We start from the raw sequence: 21614 nt of genomic DNA on the forward strand, positions 1-21614 counted from the left end.
AGGACAAATTTACAATGGAAAGACTGACCAAATGCACTGCAGGTATTAAGCAAACTAAAATATCGTCATGGAAAAGAACAGACACTTTAAAGCGACCCAGTCATCAATAATCAAGTGCCATTAAGAAGAAAATGGTTAGGGCTTAATGGCAGTAGTGTGATTTGTGGTGGGTCACCATCTTCTTCTAGCACATGTGAGAAATGTGTCATGACCCTTCTGTCCTGGTCCTGGAACCCCAAGATTCCCAAAGGAGAGGAGAGGAGGAACACATCCAACCCTCTCTCTCTGCTACTTCTTGAAAAGCTACAGGAAGAATATCTTTAGGGCCAGGAAAGGAAAAACCAGAATCGTGGTTGTGTCACTTGCTAATATTATGACTTAGGACAAGTTACCTGGTCACCTTCTCTCAGCTTCCTTATCTGCTAAATGAAGATAATGTACGCAGTCTTAAATGTTCATTACGAAAGATTTGTTGCAATTGTGGATGCATTAGGAAATTCTGGGCAGAGTCCTTGGTACACATCCTGTACTCTTTCTACAGGGCAAGCTTGTACTCCAAAACCGTTCCCTAATTTTACTCTTCTAGAGGAGGTAGTGCTAATTAAAGTAGCATCGATTCTTTATATTGTAACGAAGATACGTTAAATGGGGTAGGGGTATTTTTCTGGTTTCTGCTCCTCTTCATGATGGACAGAAAACTGCCAGGGTCAAAGAGACCATGATAAAGAATTTAGCATATGTCCTTTTCTAAGATCTCATTATGAGTTAAAAGTTTGGGAATGAATTGTTTCAATGACACCTATAATAGCATCAGAAATAAATACTATATCAATTAACATTATGAATAATGTATATTATTAATAAACACCATAATGCACTGTTAAGGAAAAGATAATGAGACACATCTACACTCATTTTGATGTCATCCCTAACCAATGTTCAGAAGATCCAGAGGATAAGGAAGTAACTAAGAAGAAAAAGGGGAAGGAGTCGTTGGGTGATGGGTGCTTATGTTTCTCTCATCCTCCCTGTCACAGTGATTGGCTCAAGGATAGGCATAAACCAGCCAGTGCCTGGCTTTCCCTTAGTCTCAGTGATTGACTTCCTGGAGATCTTAGAAGGGGTGATCTAAAGTGGACAAATCAAAGAGAATTCCAGATTTGTCAGAGACATGGTGAACAAGTGGTTTTAGCTGGCAGGGAACATCATGTGAGGCCCAGATTTCTGTGCTGAGAAAATCAAATAAAAACAGAGCCCAAGATAGACCATTGTCATCTGTATAAAAGTAGGCTCAGTGCTTTGGGAGCAAGACAAGTCTTCCTCAAGAGAAAATGTCCTACGCCCTGCAGAACATGTAGTTCCAGCCACAGTCAAATAGATACCAGGAACCCTTTCTGGTGATTGTGGCAACCAAAAAGTAACCCTACATACCTCTAACTATTCCTTGTGGAGGTAGTTTCTTCTTTACCTTTGACAAAGATCACTAAGTCTACTATCTCCTGTCATAAACAGATAAACCTTGTCCTCACATCCCTTCAGGCACTGTACCCCTTATTCTCTGCACAGAAAACCTTACTGTGAATTTCTTATAGCTCCGCTCTCCACCGATTTGCTTTGCATGCTTTTGTGAACCCACTCTTGAAGATCATTCTTGGTAAAGCAATAACCTCCATATTTCTAATTCAACGGTTTCATTTCTGTCCTCACATTTGAACGTTCAGAGACATTCAGCAGACTCTTCTTCTCACAACACTTTTTCTCCTGGCATCCGTTACTGCACCATGCTGGCTTCCCCTACAACACAGGACATGCTTTCTTAGCTTCATCTACTGGGTTCTCTTCCTTTGTTGGACCTACTGATTTTAGAGTTCCCAGGGGTCTGCTTAGACTCTCTTCTTTTGTATCTGAGTGTTCTCCCAGGGCTGTATTATCCAAGCTGCATGCAACATAATTCATGTGTAATTCAATATATTTCCATAGGAAATGTTCACTCAACATGATTTTTATGCTGTATTCTTATTCTAAAATCCAACACTCCCACAACCTTCTACCTCAGCCCATCCCCAGAACTATGTGAGTCCATGGAGTTATCTACCCCTTAGGACCAGTTCCTACATTCCTCAAGCTATAGGGCGACATAAAGTTTCATATGGAGTTTAAAACACATTGCGGACATAACAAGTATGACATGTGTAGCACAAAGAATGGGGGAATGGATATGGACCTATTAGGTTGTAAACCTACATTTTCAGGGGAAAGTGGTGCAATGTCAACAATAAACAGACTATAAAAATTGAAGAATATACATTATAATTCTTAGAGTAAAAATCAAAGTGAATAAAAATGTTAAGTTAAAAAGTAAATAAAAATTACAATGGTATTCTAAAAGATATTGAATCCCCAAAAGGGCAGGAAAAGAGAAACAGAGAAATAAAAACAGAGGAGCAAATAGAAAAAATGTAATGAAATGGTAGGACCAAATTCAACCATATCAATAAGTACATTAAATTTTAATGGAATAAGCACTCTAATTAAAAGGCAGAGACTCAGAATGGATAGAACAAAGTAGATCCAAATATATACTGTCTAAAAAAAGTTCCATTTTAAATATAAAGACACAAATTGTTTGAAAGTAAATGAATAAAAAAAAAAAAAAGCCAAGCAACAGAACTATAAGAAGGCAGGAATGTCAGTATTAACACCACATAGAATCAAAGGTTAAGTTGTTATGAAAAATAAAGATGCATCAGACTATGTTGCACTCCCTTGAGATTTGATGGAAGTGTGTTCATAAACCACACTCTGTGCTCTTCTGTCCCTTCCTGTCTTTGAGTTGGGACTGGTGACGTGTACTCATTTAGCCAGACTTGGAGTGTGTGGGTCTCTCTCTGCCCCCAGACTCCCACGATAGACAGGACAGTGAGCCTTTTGTACCCTCCTCAGTGGGAAAGAGACCAGGGGGCCAAGGCAAGAGCAACTGCCAAAGAAGTCACCCACGGCCTTGAAGCAACCACTGTGATTCTTTGACAAAGGAGTACCCATTGGATTTCCCATTGGTCCTTTCTCTCTCTCTCTTCCCCCTGCCATATACTCTTTTCTTCATTGATTAATTCTTCCATTTCCTTTTTAATTATTTAGCAGAAGTCATGTTATGGGAAGTGGAGAATGGGAGGTAGGAAACATGCAATTAAGGATCTATATAACAAGAGGTGTGGATTATGGCTAACACCATGCACTCTGGAATAACCTGCCAGGATTCAAAGCCTAGGTCTGTCCCTTACCGAGTGTGTAACCAAGTCACACAGTTTTGGGTCCCTTTATGATCTACAAAATAAGAGATAATAATAGTGCCTGCCTCATAAATGTGTTGTGAGAATTAAATGAATTGATATATGGAATGCAGAAAGTGCCTACTACACGATAAGTTTCAACAATTATTAGCTCTTACCTAAGTCCGAATGCATGGCTTACAGTGTGGTTACTGTCAATTGGACAATATTAATATTTAGGTAACGAAAATATCTATCTGTTATTCTCTTTCAATAAGAATGTTTTTTTGGATGAAGTTCTATTTCACTATGCTTTGTAGTATACTATAATTGATCTAAAGTGACTTTAGGATACAGATAAAGATATCTTCTGCTTAGAGCTCTCCGTTTTCAAAATGCTTTTACAGACATTATCCCAGTTAATCTTCACAATAGCTCTGAAAGATAATTGGGGCAGCATTTACTATTCCTACTTTTCAAACGAATAGACAGATGTACACGAAGGCAAAGTAGTTCACCCAAAATTTATAAGGGAAAAAGCAGGAGCTAGAACCTGTGTCTTGAACCCTTTCCCTTTAAGTCAGTGACTTCCACACAGAGCTATATACTACCCTGGGGGTCTAAGAAGGTGGTCTTTCCTATTCCTTGCATACCTTTCCTAAAATTGATATGTCTAAAAACATCATCATGGCTGAGGTATCAAAATAATAATCAAAATAATCTTTTGTCCCACCCTCATTCAAAATCAACATACTCTTCATTTTACAGAAGAGATGTATATCGTGTCCTCTTCCTTAATTTCACTCTGGCCCATTACCTCAGGGCATCAAAAAAGGATAACCTGAATTACTGGTGACTGAGAGGCATTTTTAACCCCAGGAGAGGTTCACCATTAACACTCAGAGGAGCTTCACTTCTTGCACCAGGGCAAAGGCTGGTATGGGGAGCAGGGTACTCTTACCCATGTCAGGCTAGGTGAGCACCACATGGGTTCTGAATGGTTAGGAATTCAGATACACAGAAAGAGGGACAAGAGGAATGACAGTGTTCATTTAACTATCTTAGCTCTTCTAACTCCTCAGTATTGCCAAAGAAGTAATTCCTCCTTAGGGAAAGTCTCAGAAGAGTTAAGATTGTTGTAACATGGAAGGAGAGAGTCCCTTTATTTCATTTAGGAAGTGAACTTCTGTCAAACATTTCATTGCTCACCAATTACCTACCCTTCCATCCATGCATCCCACCCTCCCTCCCTCCCTCCATCCATCCATCTGTCCCTCCACCCACCCACGCAGTCATTCAGTCAGCTAGCTAGACAGCCGGTTAGACAACCAGACAGCCACACACCCATTGTAATATAAGAATACGATTACAACAAGATGCCTGTGTGGGCCCATTTTTGTTCTGACAAATTAATTCTCATCAGCTGACTGATCTGATAAAGAAGGCTAGTTTTACCAAACATGTCGAAAAGTAGGTATTTCCCATAAATAGAATAACTTATACACAGCTCCAAGGCTTTGATAAAAGCATATTTAAACATAAAAACAATTAATCATAAATATTGCATTAGCAACGTTGTATAGAAATTAATATTTTAATTTTCCCAACATTTTGTAAATTTATCAGATTGAACAAAATCCCTCTGAATGAAAGATAGCCGTTAAATTAAAAATAATGACTTAAAAAATTGTGGCTGCATTCTATTTTGCACTCTTCCCAGAAACTGAAAAACTGAATGACTCTATACGATTATTTTCCCAGTGTAAGTATGTAATTGCAAATTCTTTGCTTTCAACAAAATTAAAGATGGACTCAGTTGGGTCATAAACTGATAAATCACTGAAATAACTGTAATGAAGGCTTACTAAGTATTTTTCTCATATTATAATTTTGAATGCATTAAAAAATGAAGTAATAACATTATAATAAAATTCCTTCTATTCCCATATGCTTATTTATTAGAACAACTACAAACATGAAAAGAATGATGTTGAATTTATTTCATTCTAGGAATAAGTAAAACTCATCCACAGACACATGTTATCAGTTAGAAAAATAACCCAATCCACCTAATTAAGAGATGCATTTCCAATATAACTTTATGTTGAATAATTATTTGTCAAAAACACCAAGAAATTATTCATCAGATATATATATATATATATTTATACTGTTTATAACTTTTAAACTAAAAAATATTACAATATCATAATCCAAGTAGAAATTGTTAATATCAAGGCTTTATGATACCACAGAATTAAAATATACATCTTAAGTTTCATTTTTTAAGTTTTTATTTTAATTTCAGTTAGCTAACATACAGTGTTATATTAGTACCAAGTATACAATATAGTGAGTCAACAATTCCGTATCAGCTGGTGCTCATCAGGATGAGTACACTCCTTAATCTCCCATCACCTATTTCACCCATCCCCCCCATGGCCCTCCCCTTCTGGTAACCATCAGTGTGATCTCTATAGATAGGACGCTGTATCCTGATTTGTCTCTCTCTCTCTTTTGCCCCCCTTTGCTCATTTGTTTTCTTTCCGAAATTTCACATATAACTGAAATCTTATGATGTTTTTCTCTGGCTGATTTATTTCACGTAGCATTATATTCTCTAGCTCCATCCACACCACATCTATACCCATTCATCAATCAGTGGACACTTGGGCTGCTTCCATATCTTGGCTATAATAAATAATGCTGCTATAAATATCAGGGCACATGCATATACCCCCTTTGAATTAGTGTTTTTGTATTCTTTGGGTAAATACTCAGTAATGCAATTGCTAGACTGTAGGGTAGTTTCATTTTTAACTTTTTGAGGCACCTCCATACTGTTTTCCACAGTGGCGGCACCAGTTTGCGTTCCCACCAACAGTACGGGAGGGTTCTTATTCTCCACATCCTTGCCAACACCTGTCCTTTCTTGTGTTGTTGATTTTAGCCATTCTGACAGATGTGAGGAGATATCTCATTGTAGTTTTGTTTTGCATTTCCCTAATGGTAAGTGATGAAGAGCATCTTTTCCTCTTTGTCTGTTAGCCATCTGGATGTCTTCTTTGGAAAAATGTCTGTTCATGTCTTCTGCCCAGTTTTTAATTGGATTATTCACTTTTAGGTGTTGAATTTTATACGTTCTTTATATATTTTGGATACTAACCCTTTGTTGGAAAAGCCATTTGCAAATATCTTCTCCCATTCAGTAGTTTGCCTTTTTAGTTTCTGGTGATTGTTTCTTTCACTGTGAATAAACTGTTTAGTTTGATGAAGTCACAATAGTTTATTTTTGCTTTTGTATCCCTTGCCTCAGGAGACATATCTAGTAAGAAACTGTTACAGCTGATGTCAAAGAAGTTACTGCCTATGTTCTCTTCTAGGATTTTTATGGTTTCAGGCCTCAAATTTAGGTCTTTAAACCATTTTTAATTTATTTTTCCTTCTCTTTATTCTTTATTCTAATGGTAATGGTATAATGGTAATAAGTTACCATTAGGTTTGTATATTATATCTTCTCTGTTTAGCAGTCTATATTAAGTTGATGGTCATTTATGTTTGAACCCATTCTTTACTCCTCTTCTCTCCATCTTTTAGGTATATGGTGTCATATGTTACATGTTTTTATTTTGTGACTTACTGGGCTAATATTTTACAAAAATATTCATTTTTACTGCTTTTGTGTTTCCTACCTTCATACTGTCATTTTCAATCTTTCCTTTCCACTCAAAGAGTCCCCTTTAATATTTCTTGCAGAGCCGGTTTAGTGGTCATGAACCCTTTTAGTTTTTATTTGTCTGGGGAAACTCTTTATCTCTCCTTCTATTCTCAATGATAGCATCACTGGAGAGAGTATTCTTGGCTGCAGATTTTTCTCATTCAGCACTTTGAATATATCATGCCACTCCCTTCTGGCTTGGGAAATTTCTGCTGAAAAATCCCCTGATAACCTTGTGGCGTTTCCCTTGTGTGTAACTGTCTCATTTTGTCTTGCTCTTTTTAAAATGCTTTATCACTATATTTTTCTATTTTAATTATCATATGTCTTGGAGTGGATCTGCTTTTGTTGATATTGTTGGGGGTTCTCTGTTCTTCCTGGATCTGGATATATGTTTCCTTCCCCAAATTAGGGAAGTTTTCAGCTATTATTTCTTTATATAAATTTTCTGCTCCCTTTTTTTTCTCCTTTTCTTCTGGCACTCCTAAAATGTGAATGTTATTACATTTGATGGAGTCACTAAGCTCCCTAAGTCTATTCTTGTTTGCAATAATTCTTTGTTTTTTTTTTTTTTTTTTTTTCTTTGGTTCAGCTTGATTTCTTCCCATTACTCTGTTTTCTAGGTCATGAATTCATTCCTCTGCTTCTTCCAGACTGCTGTTCATTCCACAAGTGTGTTTCTCATTTCATTTATCGAGCCTTTTATCTCTGCTACGTTATTCCTTATCTCTGTGTTAAGGGTCTCACTCATGTCTTCCACTCTTTTCTCAAGTCCATTGAGTATCTTTATGATCATTCTTATCTATTAGGCATGTTCCTTACATCTGTTTCACTTAGATCTCTGGCCATGGCCTCGTCCTACTCTTCCTTTTGGGGCAAATTCCTCTTTCTTCTCATTTTGTCTAAGTCTCTGTGTCAGCTTCTATATGTTAGGAAAATCAGCTACCTCTCCTGTTTTTGAGGGTAATGACCTTATGAAGAACTCCAGAGACAGAAGACACAGTGTGGACAGAGGTTTGGGCTGGTCTTCTGGGGGACAGGGACCACTATGCTGGGATTGAGGCAAGAATGACAGAAAAGGGTGGTTCCACCAAGGCTTAGGGGGATGCGGCTTGGTGTAAGCAAATTAGGTAGTGAGCATCAGTGCTGCATTGGATCCTGCAGTGGCTCTGTGTTTATGCTAAAGGGTGGGGGGTGGGAAATGGCATCTGCCAGTTCCTTTGTTCCTGGAGGGGTCTCTCCATGAATGTTGCCTCTTTGGGACACACTTTAAGATGAGCAAACAACCTCCCTGCTGTGTGCTCCAGGAACTCTTCAGATTGTTGTTTCCACACGGTATGTCTGTGGCTTGTTTGTCCTGCCTTCTCTCCAAAAGCAGCCCCAATGTCTGCCAAGCTCTCCCTGAGCCAAGCCCCCTGACCTTTAAAAATGCCAACTTTAAGCCCTGCTGGTTGCAATAACTCATGAAATTCAGCCCCTTTTGTTTTCCAGTCCAACTGCTATGGGGATTCATTTTTCCTGTGCGCTCTCCTGTGTGCTAGTCTGTCGCTCACCCTTCTCTGTGACCCCAGCTCCCTCCCCACCACAGTGGCCATGATCCTTTCCTCTCCCAAACTGCATATTCACACTTTATACCTTCTTCAATGTGGCCTCTTTGCTGCCTTTAGCTGTAGAGTTTGTTCTGCCAGTCTTCAGGTCAATGGAGCATTGAGGATGACATGATAGTTATCTACTCATATTTGTGAGATGAAGCGAGCCTAAGGTCCTCCTCCTCTGCTGTCATCTTCCCTTCTCTCTCTTCAATTTCAATTTTTATACATGTTTTTCTTGAAGAAGTGTATTTCAGGTGACGCATACACATTTTTAAGTCATTTTTTGTTGTTTGTGGTAGTTATGTTAAATGAAATACCACAAACACCAAATTCACAAAAATGGAGCCATTTTGCTCCCATGAGAAATAAAAAGTTAGGTTCCTCTGAGTCTCTCATCACATTTTCAGGAACCAGTCATAACCTTGTTTTACGTGTCTGTTTAAAGACACCTTATCTTACATATTTAGTTGATTTATTAACACTTAACTCATAACAAATAGCAATCGAAACTCATGCCTGAACAAGCTTCTCTTACACACGTATTTCCCCCCATTAGGCACATCATAGCTTTCTTGCGGTTAGGAATACTAGTCAGCCCTTCAGCACAATGTTTGGGGGTCATTTTAACCAACAAAATCACCAACAAAGTACCCAAAATGAAAAAAAATATATGGCAGTAAATAGACCACAATAAGGACACTTGTTCACAGTATAAGAGTTAAAACAAGAAAACAAAGAGATGCCTTGTTTGACCCCAGTTGGAACTCTGCCCATAGAATGCCTCAAATTTCTCACAAGTCTGTGTATGTCTATGAAAGACCAAGAAAGTGCCACATGTATTGTTTTTGTGGTCACAAGTACATTGTAACATGTAGAGAAATTAAATATGGAACCCACGAATAATAAGTTGTTTATTATTATTATTATTATTATTATTATTATTATTATGTATTAAGTTCTGTGGGGAAATGAAATAGAAAAACAAGTTTGAGAAATATATATATCTATAAAATTTCTATTAAAAATAAGCTTTTTGGGGCGCCTGGGTGGCTCAGTCGGTTAAGCGTCCGACTTCGGCTCAGGTCATGATATCACGGTTCGTGAGTTCGAGCCGCGCGCGGGCTCAGTGCTGACAGTCAGAGCCTGGAGCCTGCTTCACATTCTGTGTCTCCCTCTCTCTCTGCCCCTTCCCTGCTCATGCTGTGTCTCTCTCTGTCTCAAAAATAAACATTAAAAAAAAATTTTTTTAAATAAATAAAAATAAGATTTTTTATGTGTTATTAAAATGATAGTAAAGAGCAAATCATCATAGTTTTAATATACTACTGGACACATTAAAATGCAATCATTTTATTATTTAAACTTTAATATTAACAATGTGAAAATACCGCAACTATTTAAACCTATAATAAAATTTTTACACCAACTTAAAAATGTGCAAGAAAGTACACAATTTTTCAAAATAAGTATGTTTGATGGTATATATGAGTGACACAATTTGAACATTACTTGTTCTAATATAAATGGAGGTTAAAATCACAATGAGGCTGATTAACACAAAGAAATCAAAACTACACAACTACAAACTACCACTGAGAATCAACGGTGGAACTAAACAGACATGTGGTCATGCAGACAGACCCTGGAGATCACACCATCCTGAGGCTCATGGGTCTGTTTCCTTGCCTAACTGTGGGTGAGATCTTTTTCACACATAATTTTCCTTTGCTCTTTTGTATGGAAACAATTTTCAAACTATTTTGCATTTCTCAGTTGCTTCAATCAAAAAGAGGTTTGTAAAGATACCTAAAAACAAACAAATAAACAAAAAAGTTCCTCAGATAGGAGTACTGTTTTAAGGAAAAGTTACTATTGTAAAAAATATATTCTGATGTTAAATGTTAACAATTTATGTCTTTCCCTCTCAGAGATGGGGCAGCTTGCTATATGTAGTAATAAAATTAATTAGCCTTTTTTTTAATGGCTCTATTTTTTTATTTTAGTATAAGTTTTCCATGTGACATTAAGGTAAATTTATTTCACTAACTTTTAAGATGAGAAAAATGAAGATAATTATTTGTATTAGGTAAAGAAAAGAAGAAGCACATATTTTCATTGTGAGCTAATATAAATTATTGATTCATGTATTAAAAATATATAAACTAATATATTCCAAAGCCAGCACCACATGAACTGTTGAGTTATAGAAAAGAAACATTTGGAAGAGTGCCTGGCACAGAGTAAACACTCACTAAATGACAACAAACACTCATACAGCAAACACTCACTAATATTAGTGTAAGAAATCAACATCTTGACATTTTCTACTGGCTTAGCATAAATCATAATTAATGGTCAAAAACATGGTTAGTCAATAAACTGAAGTCTTTGCCCAACAGACCAAAACCCACACTACAATTTTATACCTATATTTTAAATACAAAATTCCACTTTCAAATGTATTTGCTAACTTTCCAGTGAAAATGTAAACCAGTGGCATATTCCCCTAACATTTACCATTGTCAAGTGTAAGCTCAAATACAGTCTCAAGCCAGACACATGGGTGCAATCTCTTCTTAAATTTCTTGATATGCCACTTAAGCTTTCTAGACTTAAACATCCTCAAAGGTAAGAATAATGTTCATACCTATTGTATAGGGTCGTTACAATTGTTACAAACATTAGATGACTGAATACATGTAAAATTCTTAGATTAATGCATAGTATATTGCACTCAGTAAATGTTAGCAGCTATTACTAACCAACAAAAATTAACTTTTTCCAAAATAAATTGGAAAAGAGCTTTCTGATAGTCATCAAAACTATCATACATTCTTAAGCTCCACCTGAAAACATCTGTTAAATCTCTTAAAATCTCTACAAATGTAGAGAAACTGGAATCTCACACATTGCTGGTGGGAACGTAAAATGGTGCAACCACTTTGGAAAACAGTTTAGTGGTTCCTCAAACAATAAAACAGAGTTACCACATGATCCAGATCTTCTACTCCTAGGTATATACCCAAGAGAAATAAAAACATATGTTCATACAAAAACCTTTGCATGATGTTCATGTCAGCATTACTAATGATAGCCAAAAGGTACAGGGATTGATACATGAATATATGCATGCATGTGATATGTACATACAATGAAATATTTTGTAGTAATTAAAAAGGGATGAAGTACTGATTCAAACTACACTGTGAATGAAACAAATATTAAGGAAAAGAAGCCAGTTATAAAAGACCACAAATTGCATTATTCCATTTACATTCAATGTTCAGAATAGGCAAATCTATTTGCCTATCCATAGGCAGTGGTGAGTGTTTGGAGAGAAACGTGAATTATTGCTAAAGGGTATGGAGTTTCTCTTGGGGGTGATAAAAATCTTCTAAAATTGATTGTGGTGATGAATATACAACTCTGTCAATATACTAAAAACCACTGAATTAAATGAATTTTATAGTATCTGAATACTGTAAACTGTCTCCCCCAACATCTTTCCAAAAGTTTGTGTATCTATCATGTATTAAAGTACTTGACAAAGACAGTTACTAGGTGCTTCTGAAATAAACAAATAAATGAATGTGTGTGGCTTTTTTTTTTACTAATTTAATCCATTATAGAACCCTACAGTTATGGCAAGAAACTTACGAAATTTGTAAACATCACCTTTTGCATTTAATTGTATGCATTTATACTGTGGTAAAGTTTTGTTGTTAAATATCCCACAGTTGCTGTACCTAGAAGTACTTTAAGTACTTAGAATAGTGGTAATGTGTGAAAAAAAAAAAATAGGAAACATATATTTCAACATTTAATATAGAAAATCTAATTTGCTCAAATTACTCACACTGTTCTAATTTCCATATGCTCTAAAGTATGAATAAGATTTAGACCAAATTGCTGGTGACATTAAAATTCATTCATTCATAGTTTCAACAAATATTTACTGAATAAGTAACTATGTGCTAGGCACACTGCTAGAAACTGACGTTACAGAAATGAATAACACAGCCTGGGGCAGAGATGTTAAAACAGAATAACGCATCACAATGTGATATGTTATATTAGGGTTTCTACCATGTGCAATATACTGAATGCTCTTGAGAACAGAGAGGAGGGCACGGCTAGAAGCTGGAGGTATTCAAAACTATTGCAGACATTAAGGAGAATGTATGGCAGATATAGGAAAATAAGTGAGGGATTTCAGGTAGAGATTTTTTGTGTGTGATAAATGAAAGTCATAGCTTAATAATTACTCTTTTAAGAAAAAAAAAGATATTTTCATAGTCATCAGGATACCAGTACTATAGGATGATATACTTGCAGTAATGAGCAGATAGTAAGGGTCTCACATAATTTTGAGATCTCTGGAGGTATTCCTTGAAACTTTCAACAGGCCAAGTTTTCTACTTCACAAAAGGATTAATAACTCATCTTTCAAAATTCAGACAACATGTCAACTAACCAAAATATCCTGGATATCACACCTTTCAAAAGGAAAATGTCAAAATATCTACATGTTTATATTCTGAATTGTATGATATTCTAAAAGTTGTTTCATGCTTATGAACTGCACACCTGAGGCCAACATTTTGTTTACAAATGTGTACTGTTAATTAAATTGGGCACTAAACGTATGATTGTACATGATTTCTCACAAAGGCATCTCTAGTTTAACTATGTGCACTGATGTAATCATCACAAATATCAAACCTCAATTTGACTTTTATGACACATCTTTTATGACTTTTATCTCTCTGTCTCTCTCTCTCTCTCTCTCTCTCTCTCACACACACACACACACACATGCACACACACACACAGCATCCTTTAATATAAGCTTTAAAGGTTAAGAAGCTAATGTGTATCTTGCCTTTCATCGTACACAGTTCTCTAGATTCATCTGTAATGCAACTAACTGCTCTGATAGATGGCTGAGTACTTCCTGAATATTAACACTGAATGAAAATATCATAGGTACATCAGATAATTTTAAAGTTAAACACCTGAAGTTCAAGATCAGGAGTCAAATAAAAGCTTTATTTTGTCCAGTAAGTTTAAAACTTATCTTTGAACATGTTAGTACTTGCTTTGATACAAAGTCCCTGTAAGAGTCTGTATTAAATCACTTAACTCTCTGTTATAAAATGCTCCTAACCTATTTCTAATGATTGCTGTTTAGGCAAATACCACAAATATTATGGTAAGGATTATTCAAGAAGGTTTTCCATTAAATCATGGTCATTTTAACATTATACAATATAAAAGAATTTAACTCAAATATGTTTCCATTGGACTTTTTCTGTTTCTGCAATCTTGCCTTCCTACCCTGTGAGCTGGACTATATTCTCATGGATGCCTGCACAGCAAACATCCTTGGAAGACACAGAGAATATCTCTTCCTGGAGCAATGAGCAGGTAAATGTACTGTTACAAAAGATGCAGGCTCCCTAAGCTATGGGTTCTTGTCTTTAAGCTCCACCCACTGTGAATGAAGGTATCACCTGGCCCTATTCACAGGCCCTGTGGGATTGGGGCCTGGAGGATGCTGGTAATTTGGATATTGCTGTTGCTGTGAGTAGTAAACTTTTGCTCTGGCTCCAGAGTCTCATGTCTTCTACCAACTTCCATTAAACTATGGCACCCGAACTTGAGAGCTTTCAAAGGAGAGTGAAATCTTACAGCCTTCTCGGTTCTGACAGTGCCCCCTCAGTCCCTTGCCTTAGGCATTACACTTCTTCATGTTTATTTTTTCACACTCCATAAAGCACATTTAGAAAATAAAATAAACTCTGGGCTGAAATTAAGTACAAGTCTTTATTTCAATCAAGGACTTACCTACCTTTTTTGAGATGGGATCATGGGGTAATATTTAAAACTTTGAAACCGCTTCTATTAACAAGTACTTTGACCAGAAAAGATTGTAACAATCCTGATGTCTTACATGCCAACTTAGAAAAATGCAGTAGTTGTTTGCCTTTTCACTTTGAAAACTTGCTAATGTTAATTCAAAAGGTTACTACCTGTTTATGTCTTTTTCACTCTAAGTCTTTAATCTAGATTGAATTGCATCTCTGTAAATGGGAATCAGGGGTCCAATATTATATAGATATATTGATATACTGAAGAAATTAAAAAACAGTTTAAAAGCTACAAAAAGTCTGCAAATCACTTGCAATTAAATGGCAAATCATTTCATTCACCTTTTCCGGGATTTTAATCATTTAACATGAAACTTGTATGTTCCTAAAGGAAGATTGAACTTTGGTTTTAAAAATCTAGACATTTTCCCCAAATAATATAGTACTCAGATGTATAAGTGGATAAAACACTCATCATCACAGATCAGAAGTTTATCTACAAACGCGGTTTTAAAAGTTCCCCTAGCCCTTCTTAATAAATGTTAACATCTTTGTCACTCCACTAAATACACTAAGGAGACCAGAAGGTGGGTCTGACTAGCAGGTGTTCTCAGGGCACACAGCAGCCTTCACACTGATCATAGCTCTCCATTTGTGTAGTATATCCACACTCTGTGTCCCTCACCCCATTAAGGAGGACACTGGCCTAAACACACCAACAGCTCATGAAAATCTTTCCCAAAGACTGCTTGTTTCATCACAGAGTTCTTTGCAATATTAAGGTACCTTCCCAGATATCACTTCTATATATATAGCAAAGAAAAACCAGTGGAGCGGTCAGATCATCTCTGTCCAGGCTCCCACGCAAATCCAAGAAGTGGGCTAGCGTATCTCTCATCTCGTCCTTCGTTGACACCACTGCATTTATCAGCTGATTTTTGTTGCTGTTTATAGAATTACAATGTTTTCGTTTAGTTTTAGATCCCCAAACACTTTGGGGATGAGCTGGAAGATGAATCTCAAGGTTTGCCAAGTTTCCTTTTCTTATGAAAGGTTCATCTGCCATAATAACAATTCTACCCTTGCCTTTGAAGGAGGATCTCAAAAATTTTATTACACTTTTCATTGTATTACACCACTATGAGTTCACAGTGTTAATTGACAGAAACTTCTAATTTTCTTACAGAATTAAGACAGATTGATGTCTTTTTAATTGAAATATAATTCATATGCTATAGCACTCACCTTTTTTTTTAATATAATTTGTTGTCAAATTGGTTTCCATACAACACCCAGTGCTCATCCCAACAGGTGCCCTCCTCAATGCCCATCAGACACTTTCCCCTCTCCCCCACCACCCATCAACCCTCAGTTTATTCTCAGTTTTTAAGAGTCTCTCATGGTTTGCCTCCCTCCCTCTCTGTAACTTTTTTTTCCCCTTCCCCTCCCCCATGGTCTTCTGTTAAGTTTCTCAAGATCCACATAAGAGTGAAAACATATGGTATCTGTCTTTCTCTGCCTGACTTATTTCACTGAGCATCACACCCTCCAGTTCCATCCATGATGCTGCAAATAGCACTCACCTTTCTTAAGTCCACAATTCAGTCATGTTTAGTACATTTACAGAGTGGTACAACCATTCTACTTGTTCACCACGTTCTAGTTCCAAAATATTTTGGTTATTCTTCCCCAAATAAGCCCCTGCCCATTATCTGTCACTTCCCGTTTTCTCCTTCCCCCAGCCCGTGACAAGTATGAATCTATTTTCTCTCTCTCTCTAGAATTGTCTATTCTAGGCATTTCCTAAAAGTGGATTCCTACAATACGTGGCCTTTTGCGTCTGGCTTCCTTCACTTAGCACAATGTTTTCAAGATTCATCCACGTCATAGTGTCAGAACTTCATTACTTTACTCATTGAGGTATATTTGGCATGTAACATTATATTTCCATTACCTTAGTGGTTGAATCCATTGTATAGAGAAATCACATGTATCCATTTGTCATTTGACATTTGGGTTGGTTTTACTTTTTTGACTATTCTAAGCAATGCTGCTCTGAACATCTGTATGCAAGTTTTCATGTGGATGTATGCTTTCATTTTTCTTGAGGCTATACCAGCAGGCTCATATGGTAACATTATGTTTGTTTGAGAACAGCTAAATCTTGACTGGTTGTCAACCTGCTGCAAAAGTGTCGTTTCATACAATGTTACTCAAAAGTGTCGTTTCATACAATGTTACTCAGGCAAGGTTATTTCAAACTAGCAACGTCAACTCAATTCACTTGCATCTCCATGATGTAGACTCATTTCAAATAAGTGTCAAAGTATCTCTCACAGTTTTTGGAGGTAAGATTGCTACTTACTGATAATTATCATTGATGATTATGGTAATGCTAATCTTTACTTTGAGAACTCCTTATAATGAGAAACTTACGGAAACAAAATCTTGTGGTCATAATTCTTATTTTTCTGCTAAATTTCTTTGATTAGTTTCTACATTTTTAACTAGTTCTACAATTAAACTTCACATTTCCTCTTTTAGCCACAAATATGGGTTCCTAATTGAAAATATAACTTTAAAAATATTTGCATTTTGGGGGCACCTGGGTGTCTCTGTTAGTTCAGCATCTAATGCTGCAGTGAACATGGAGGAACATATATCTTTTCAAGTTACTGTTTTCATTTTCTTCAGATAAATATCTAGGAGTAGATTGCTGAACATATGGTAGTTCTATTTTTAATTTTTTTAGGAACCTTCATACCATTTTCCATAACGGCTGCACCAACCTCCATATCCTCGCCAACAGTTCTCATTTCTTGCCTTTTTTTTTAAATTGTTAAATGTTTATTTTATTTTTGAGAGACAGAGGGACAGAGCACAAGCGGGGGAGGGGCAGAGAGAGAGGGAGACACAGAATCCAAAGCAGGCTCCAGGTTCTGAGCTGTCAGCACAGAGCCTGACGTGGAACTCAAACTCACAATCTGTGAGATCATGACCTGCGCTGAAGTCGGAAGATTAACTGAGTGAGCCACCTAAGTGCCCCTCTTGTCTTTTTAAAAATATTTATTTGAGAGAAAGTTTGCATGCATAAGCAGAGGCAGGGCAGAGAGAGGGAGAGAAAGAATACCAAGCAGGCTCTACACCATCAGCACAGAGCCCAACACAGGGTTAAATCTCACAAACCACAAGATCATGACCTGAGCTGGAATCACGGGTGAGACACTTGACTAAGCCACGCATGCACCGCTTTTGTCTGTTTGATACTAGTCATTCTAAAACATGTGAGGTGATATATCATTGTCATTTGGATTTGCATTTTGCTGATTAGTGATGTTGAGCATCTTTTCATGTACTTGTTGGCTATCAGTATCTCTTCTTTAGAATAATGTCTACTCAGATCCTCTGCCTATTTTTTAAATCAGTTTGTTTTTTGTTTTTGTGTTTTGTTTTTTGGCTATTGAGTTATAGGAGTTCTTTCCATAGTTTGTATATTAACCCCTCATCAGGTACATGATTTGCAAATATTTTCTCCCATTCAGTAGTCTGCCTTTTAATTTCATTGATGGTTTCTTTCGCGGTGCAGAAGCTTTTTAGTTTAATATAACCCCACTTGTTCCTTTTGCTTTTGTTGCCTTTGCTTTGGGTGTCAAACCCAAAAAATCATCATCAAGACCTATGTCAAGGAGCTTAATGCCTATGTTTTCTTCTGGGAGTTAATATGGTTTCAGGTCTTACATTCAAGTCTTTAACCCAGAGTTGGCTAAGGAAAAGTCCTGAAAATTCTATGGGAATGAATTTGGATTAAGAATTCAGTCCTGACACCTAAAACTATTACAATATTATATGTCAATTATATCCCAAAAGAAAAAACCAGTCTGTTGTGTGTGGGGTGGTGTGATGTGTGCCAATTCTGTGGCAGTAAAAAAGCAGACTACTTAACACAAGACAGGTGAAAAGTCATCTTTAAAAGAGAGGGAGAGGGAGAAGCAGCCTGTAAAATTTGAAGTGGGAATAAAAAAGCCATGTTTATGGAGAAGCAAAAATCAGTGTGATTTCAGTGTGAGAAGCCATGTCACCGCATAGCCCTTAATGAATCTAATGTAAAACAAAGATAGATAGATAGATAGATAGATAGATAGATAGACAGACAGACAGATAGATGATAGATAGATGTTAGATACATGATAGATAGATAGATAGATAGATAGATAGATAGATAGATAGATAGATAATGTTAGATAGATACATGTTAGATAGATACATGTTAGATAGATAGATAGATAGATAGATAGACAGACAGACAGACAGAGTCAGCCTTTCAGCACAGGGTGCACAGCAAAACAGAATGCTCTTAAGATTGACTGTATATGCATGGAAATACTAGCAATGACAGGCTGGGGCTGGATGGCTGTCCTGGGTTGGGATTTGGTGAAAATGCTATAGGAGAGCTGACCCTCATAACAAGCCAAAAATAATTCTGAATGTAAAGGCACCAAAATGACCCTGTCGATGACCAGACTTGGCTCCTTCTCCAACATGGATATGTGAAGGTCAATGAGATTCCAGGGGATTTCATTTTCTTTCCTCCACTCTTCTGTATATCTTGCTATGCTTCTACAATGGGGACAGGGCCTCCAAATAAACTTCATCTTAAACTCAAAAAACAAATTGCTTCATTTCCTGATAACAGCAAAAGAATGCATTCACTAAAGGAAACAAAAATTCTATGATCCCTTATCTTTATGGGGAAAAAAACCACGCAGACGAATGGAGGATGGCTGACTAGGACAAGCCAGGGACTCTGGTTCCAGCATGATACGTGTGTGGCAGAGCCTTTGCACGAAGTCAAAAATGTCATGTAATTCATGGTCTCTTAAGGTTGTTTGTAATGATCAGAGCAGAGAGAAAGGGTTGGGGGAGAGAAATAAGAGGGGTCAGTGGAAAAGGAGGAAATATTCCAATAAATTTAAAAAAATTATCATTTATTTATTTTTAAAGGACGGGGAGAGAGACAGACAGAGGGAGGGAGGGAGGGGCAGAGAGAGAGGGAGACACAGAATCCGAAGCAGGATCCAGGCTCCGAGCTGTCAGCACAGAGTCCGACGCGGGGCTCGAACCCACAAACTGGGAGATCATGACCTGAGCCGAAGTCGGAGGCTCAACCGACTGAGCCACCCAGGCGCCCCCAAATAAACTTTTTTTTAAAACAAAAAAGGCAACGTGTACATATCTAGGAAACCAAGTGAAATGTAAAATGGGCAAATAGTGACTGGGAGATGTGGCTGGTGTGGCTGTGTTTATATGGGCTGAGGAGGAAATGGGGTAAGAGTAAAAGTTGGCAACTTAGATAGAATAGACAACTTTGTAATATTGTGTGACTTTTCAATTTCTCCACTTCACCACACATGGTGACTACTTATAAATTCTTAGGTCCAATGTGATTTAAAAGCAGTGAGGGAAATGGATTTTTTAGGATTCTATTTTTCTGGACTTTTCTCCATATAAAAGAATGATCACTCATTTCAATATAGAGTACAGATCCATGGCACTTAATACAGAGAATACTGTTTTCAAGCTGAAATATGGTCTGCTGCATTTTCAGCTTTGGCATAAGTAATATCAATAAAAGCGGTGATACAGAAATTGAGTTCTAATATTACATTAGAATAAGCAGATTAAACAAACCGCCTCCATGTTCTAAAGATATCAAAATTCAAGAGAATTTCTTCTGGAGGTACTATTTAGCCAAACGGTGGGATTTCCTTACATAATTCAAGAGGGAGAAGTATTACTGTTCTACTGATTATCTAAATGACAGAAAATACTAATGACTGGTAAACAGTGACTTCACCTGCACATACTGGCAGGAAAATTTTGTCACCATACAACACATTATGTGAAAATTTAACCACTGCTAAATTCTATGATAAGATTTATGTGCCCCTGAAAATCCACTAACCCAGTTAAGAGGAGGGTATATGATGATATTTAAGAATTTAACAAAGCTCTCACAAGAACATGATGCTCACGATTCATTCCCACATTCGCTTCGTATCTGCAACGTCTGGATACATAGTAATTAATACACCTGAATGCATTTCTGCATATCAGTATTTGTATCAGGCTATTTCTTAAGATGACAACTCCAAATAATAACTAATGCTGAAATACCAGAACCACCAATATTTGTCTTTTCTTGACATATTTGCAGATATATATCTGTATGTTTATAATGGAAGTTAATAAACATGCCCAGCTTATTATTTCTGGATTGATTACAGAAATAGCTGCTACCCTTTTTGATGATGTGGAAGTTTATACATGTATTGATGAAGCAACAGCTGTGATAAATTACTTCAAGAAAATAACACTTCTCACCGCTTTTCTCTTTTTTCCACTACAACTTGTGTCATGACACAAAACGTGCCTGGGCTTGTCTTTAGGGAGGTAGAAGTGATCTTTTGCAGAACAGGCTGTGTGTGCTAACATTTAATATTCACCCAAGCCCAAGGTATTTTATTATTGTTAACTTTCAATAAAAGTTGACACCTCACTTTTTTAAAATGCTTCTCCTGCAGGATAAAACAGATGTCACCGTTCTCTTTGTTTTTCAGTCTTTTTTTTTTTTTTTTTCCCTTTTTAACACTATCATTTTATTTAAAGGTGAGGTAGATCTGGATGATTTCTCACTGTTTAAGTCAGCTAACTAAGAACCACTTTGTGTGTGTTGCATATAATGGTTTGTAGAGGATAAACGAATACTACAACACGCGTGAAGCATGGCGGGTATTCATTAGAGCACTTACCACACTTTATCTTAAGTTATTTGTCATCATTGACCCCCTCCACCCTACCTGCTCCTCCTCCAGTCTTCACTGAGTAAGTAGCACCATCAATGAATGGCTCATGCCAAAAACTTGTAAGCCAGCATCAATTTATCTCTTTCCTTTACCCTTCTTATCATTATGCCCTTGGTTCTATCTCCACAATATATCTTGGGCTTTTCTACTTCTATCTATCTCTGCTGTCTCCACCATCATCTCTCTCTTGAAGTAAGAGCAATACTCTTATAACAGGTCTTTCTTATTTACACTTGTCCCTAACAAGAGCAGTCAAATGACTCTCTTGGCACAAGAATAAAGGCATGTCACCTCCTATTGAA

At 36.8% G+C, this 21614-nt stretch overlaps 1 protein-coding gene across 2 annotated transcripts in view; it reads right to left on the minus strand.

The window, feature by feature from the left end:
- PRKN (parkin RBR E3 ubiquitin protein ligase) overlaps positions 1–21614 on the minus strand; it is a 1357610-nt gene that overhangs the window by 1094399 nt on the left and 241597 nt on the right. The gene's annotated exons all lie outside the window — the stretch shown is intronic.

This window comes from Puma concolor, chromosome B2 (assembly GCF_028749965.1).
Source record: "Puma concolor isolate L17-30 chromosome B2, mPumCon1.1.hap2, whole genome shotgun sequence".
Classification (NCBI taxonomy): Eukaryota; Metazoa; Chordata; class Mammalia; order Carnivora; family Felidae; genus Puma; species Puma concolor.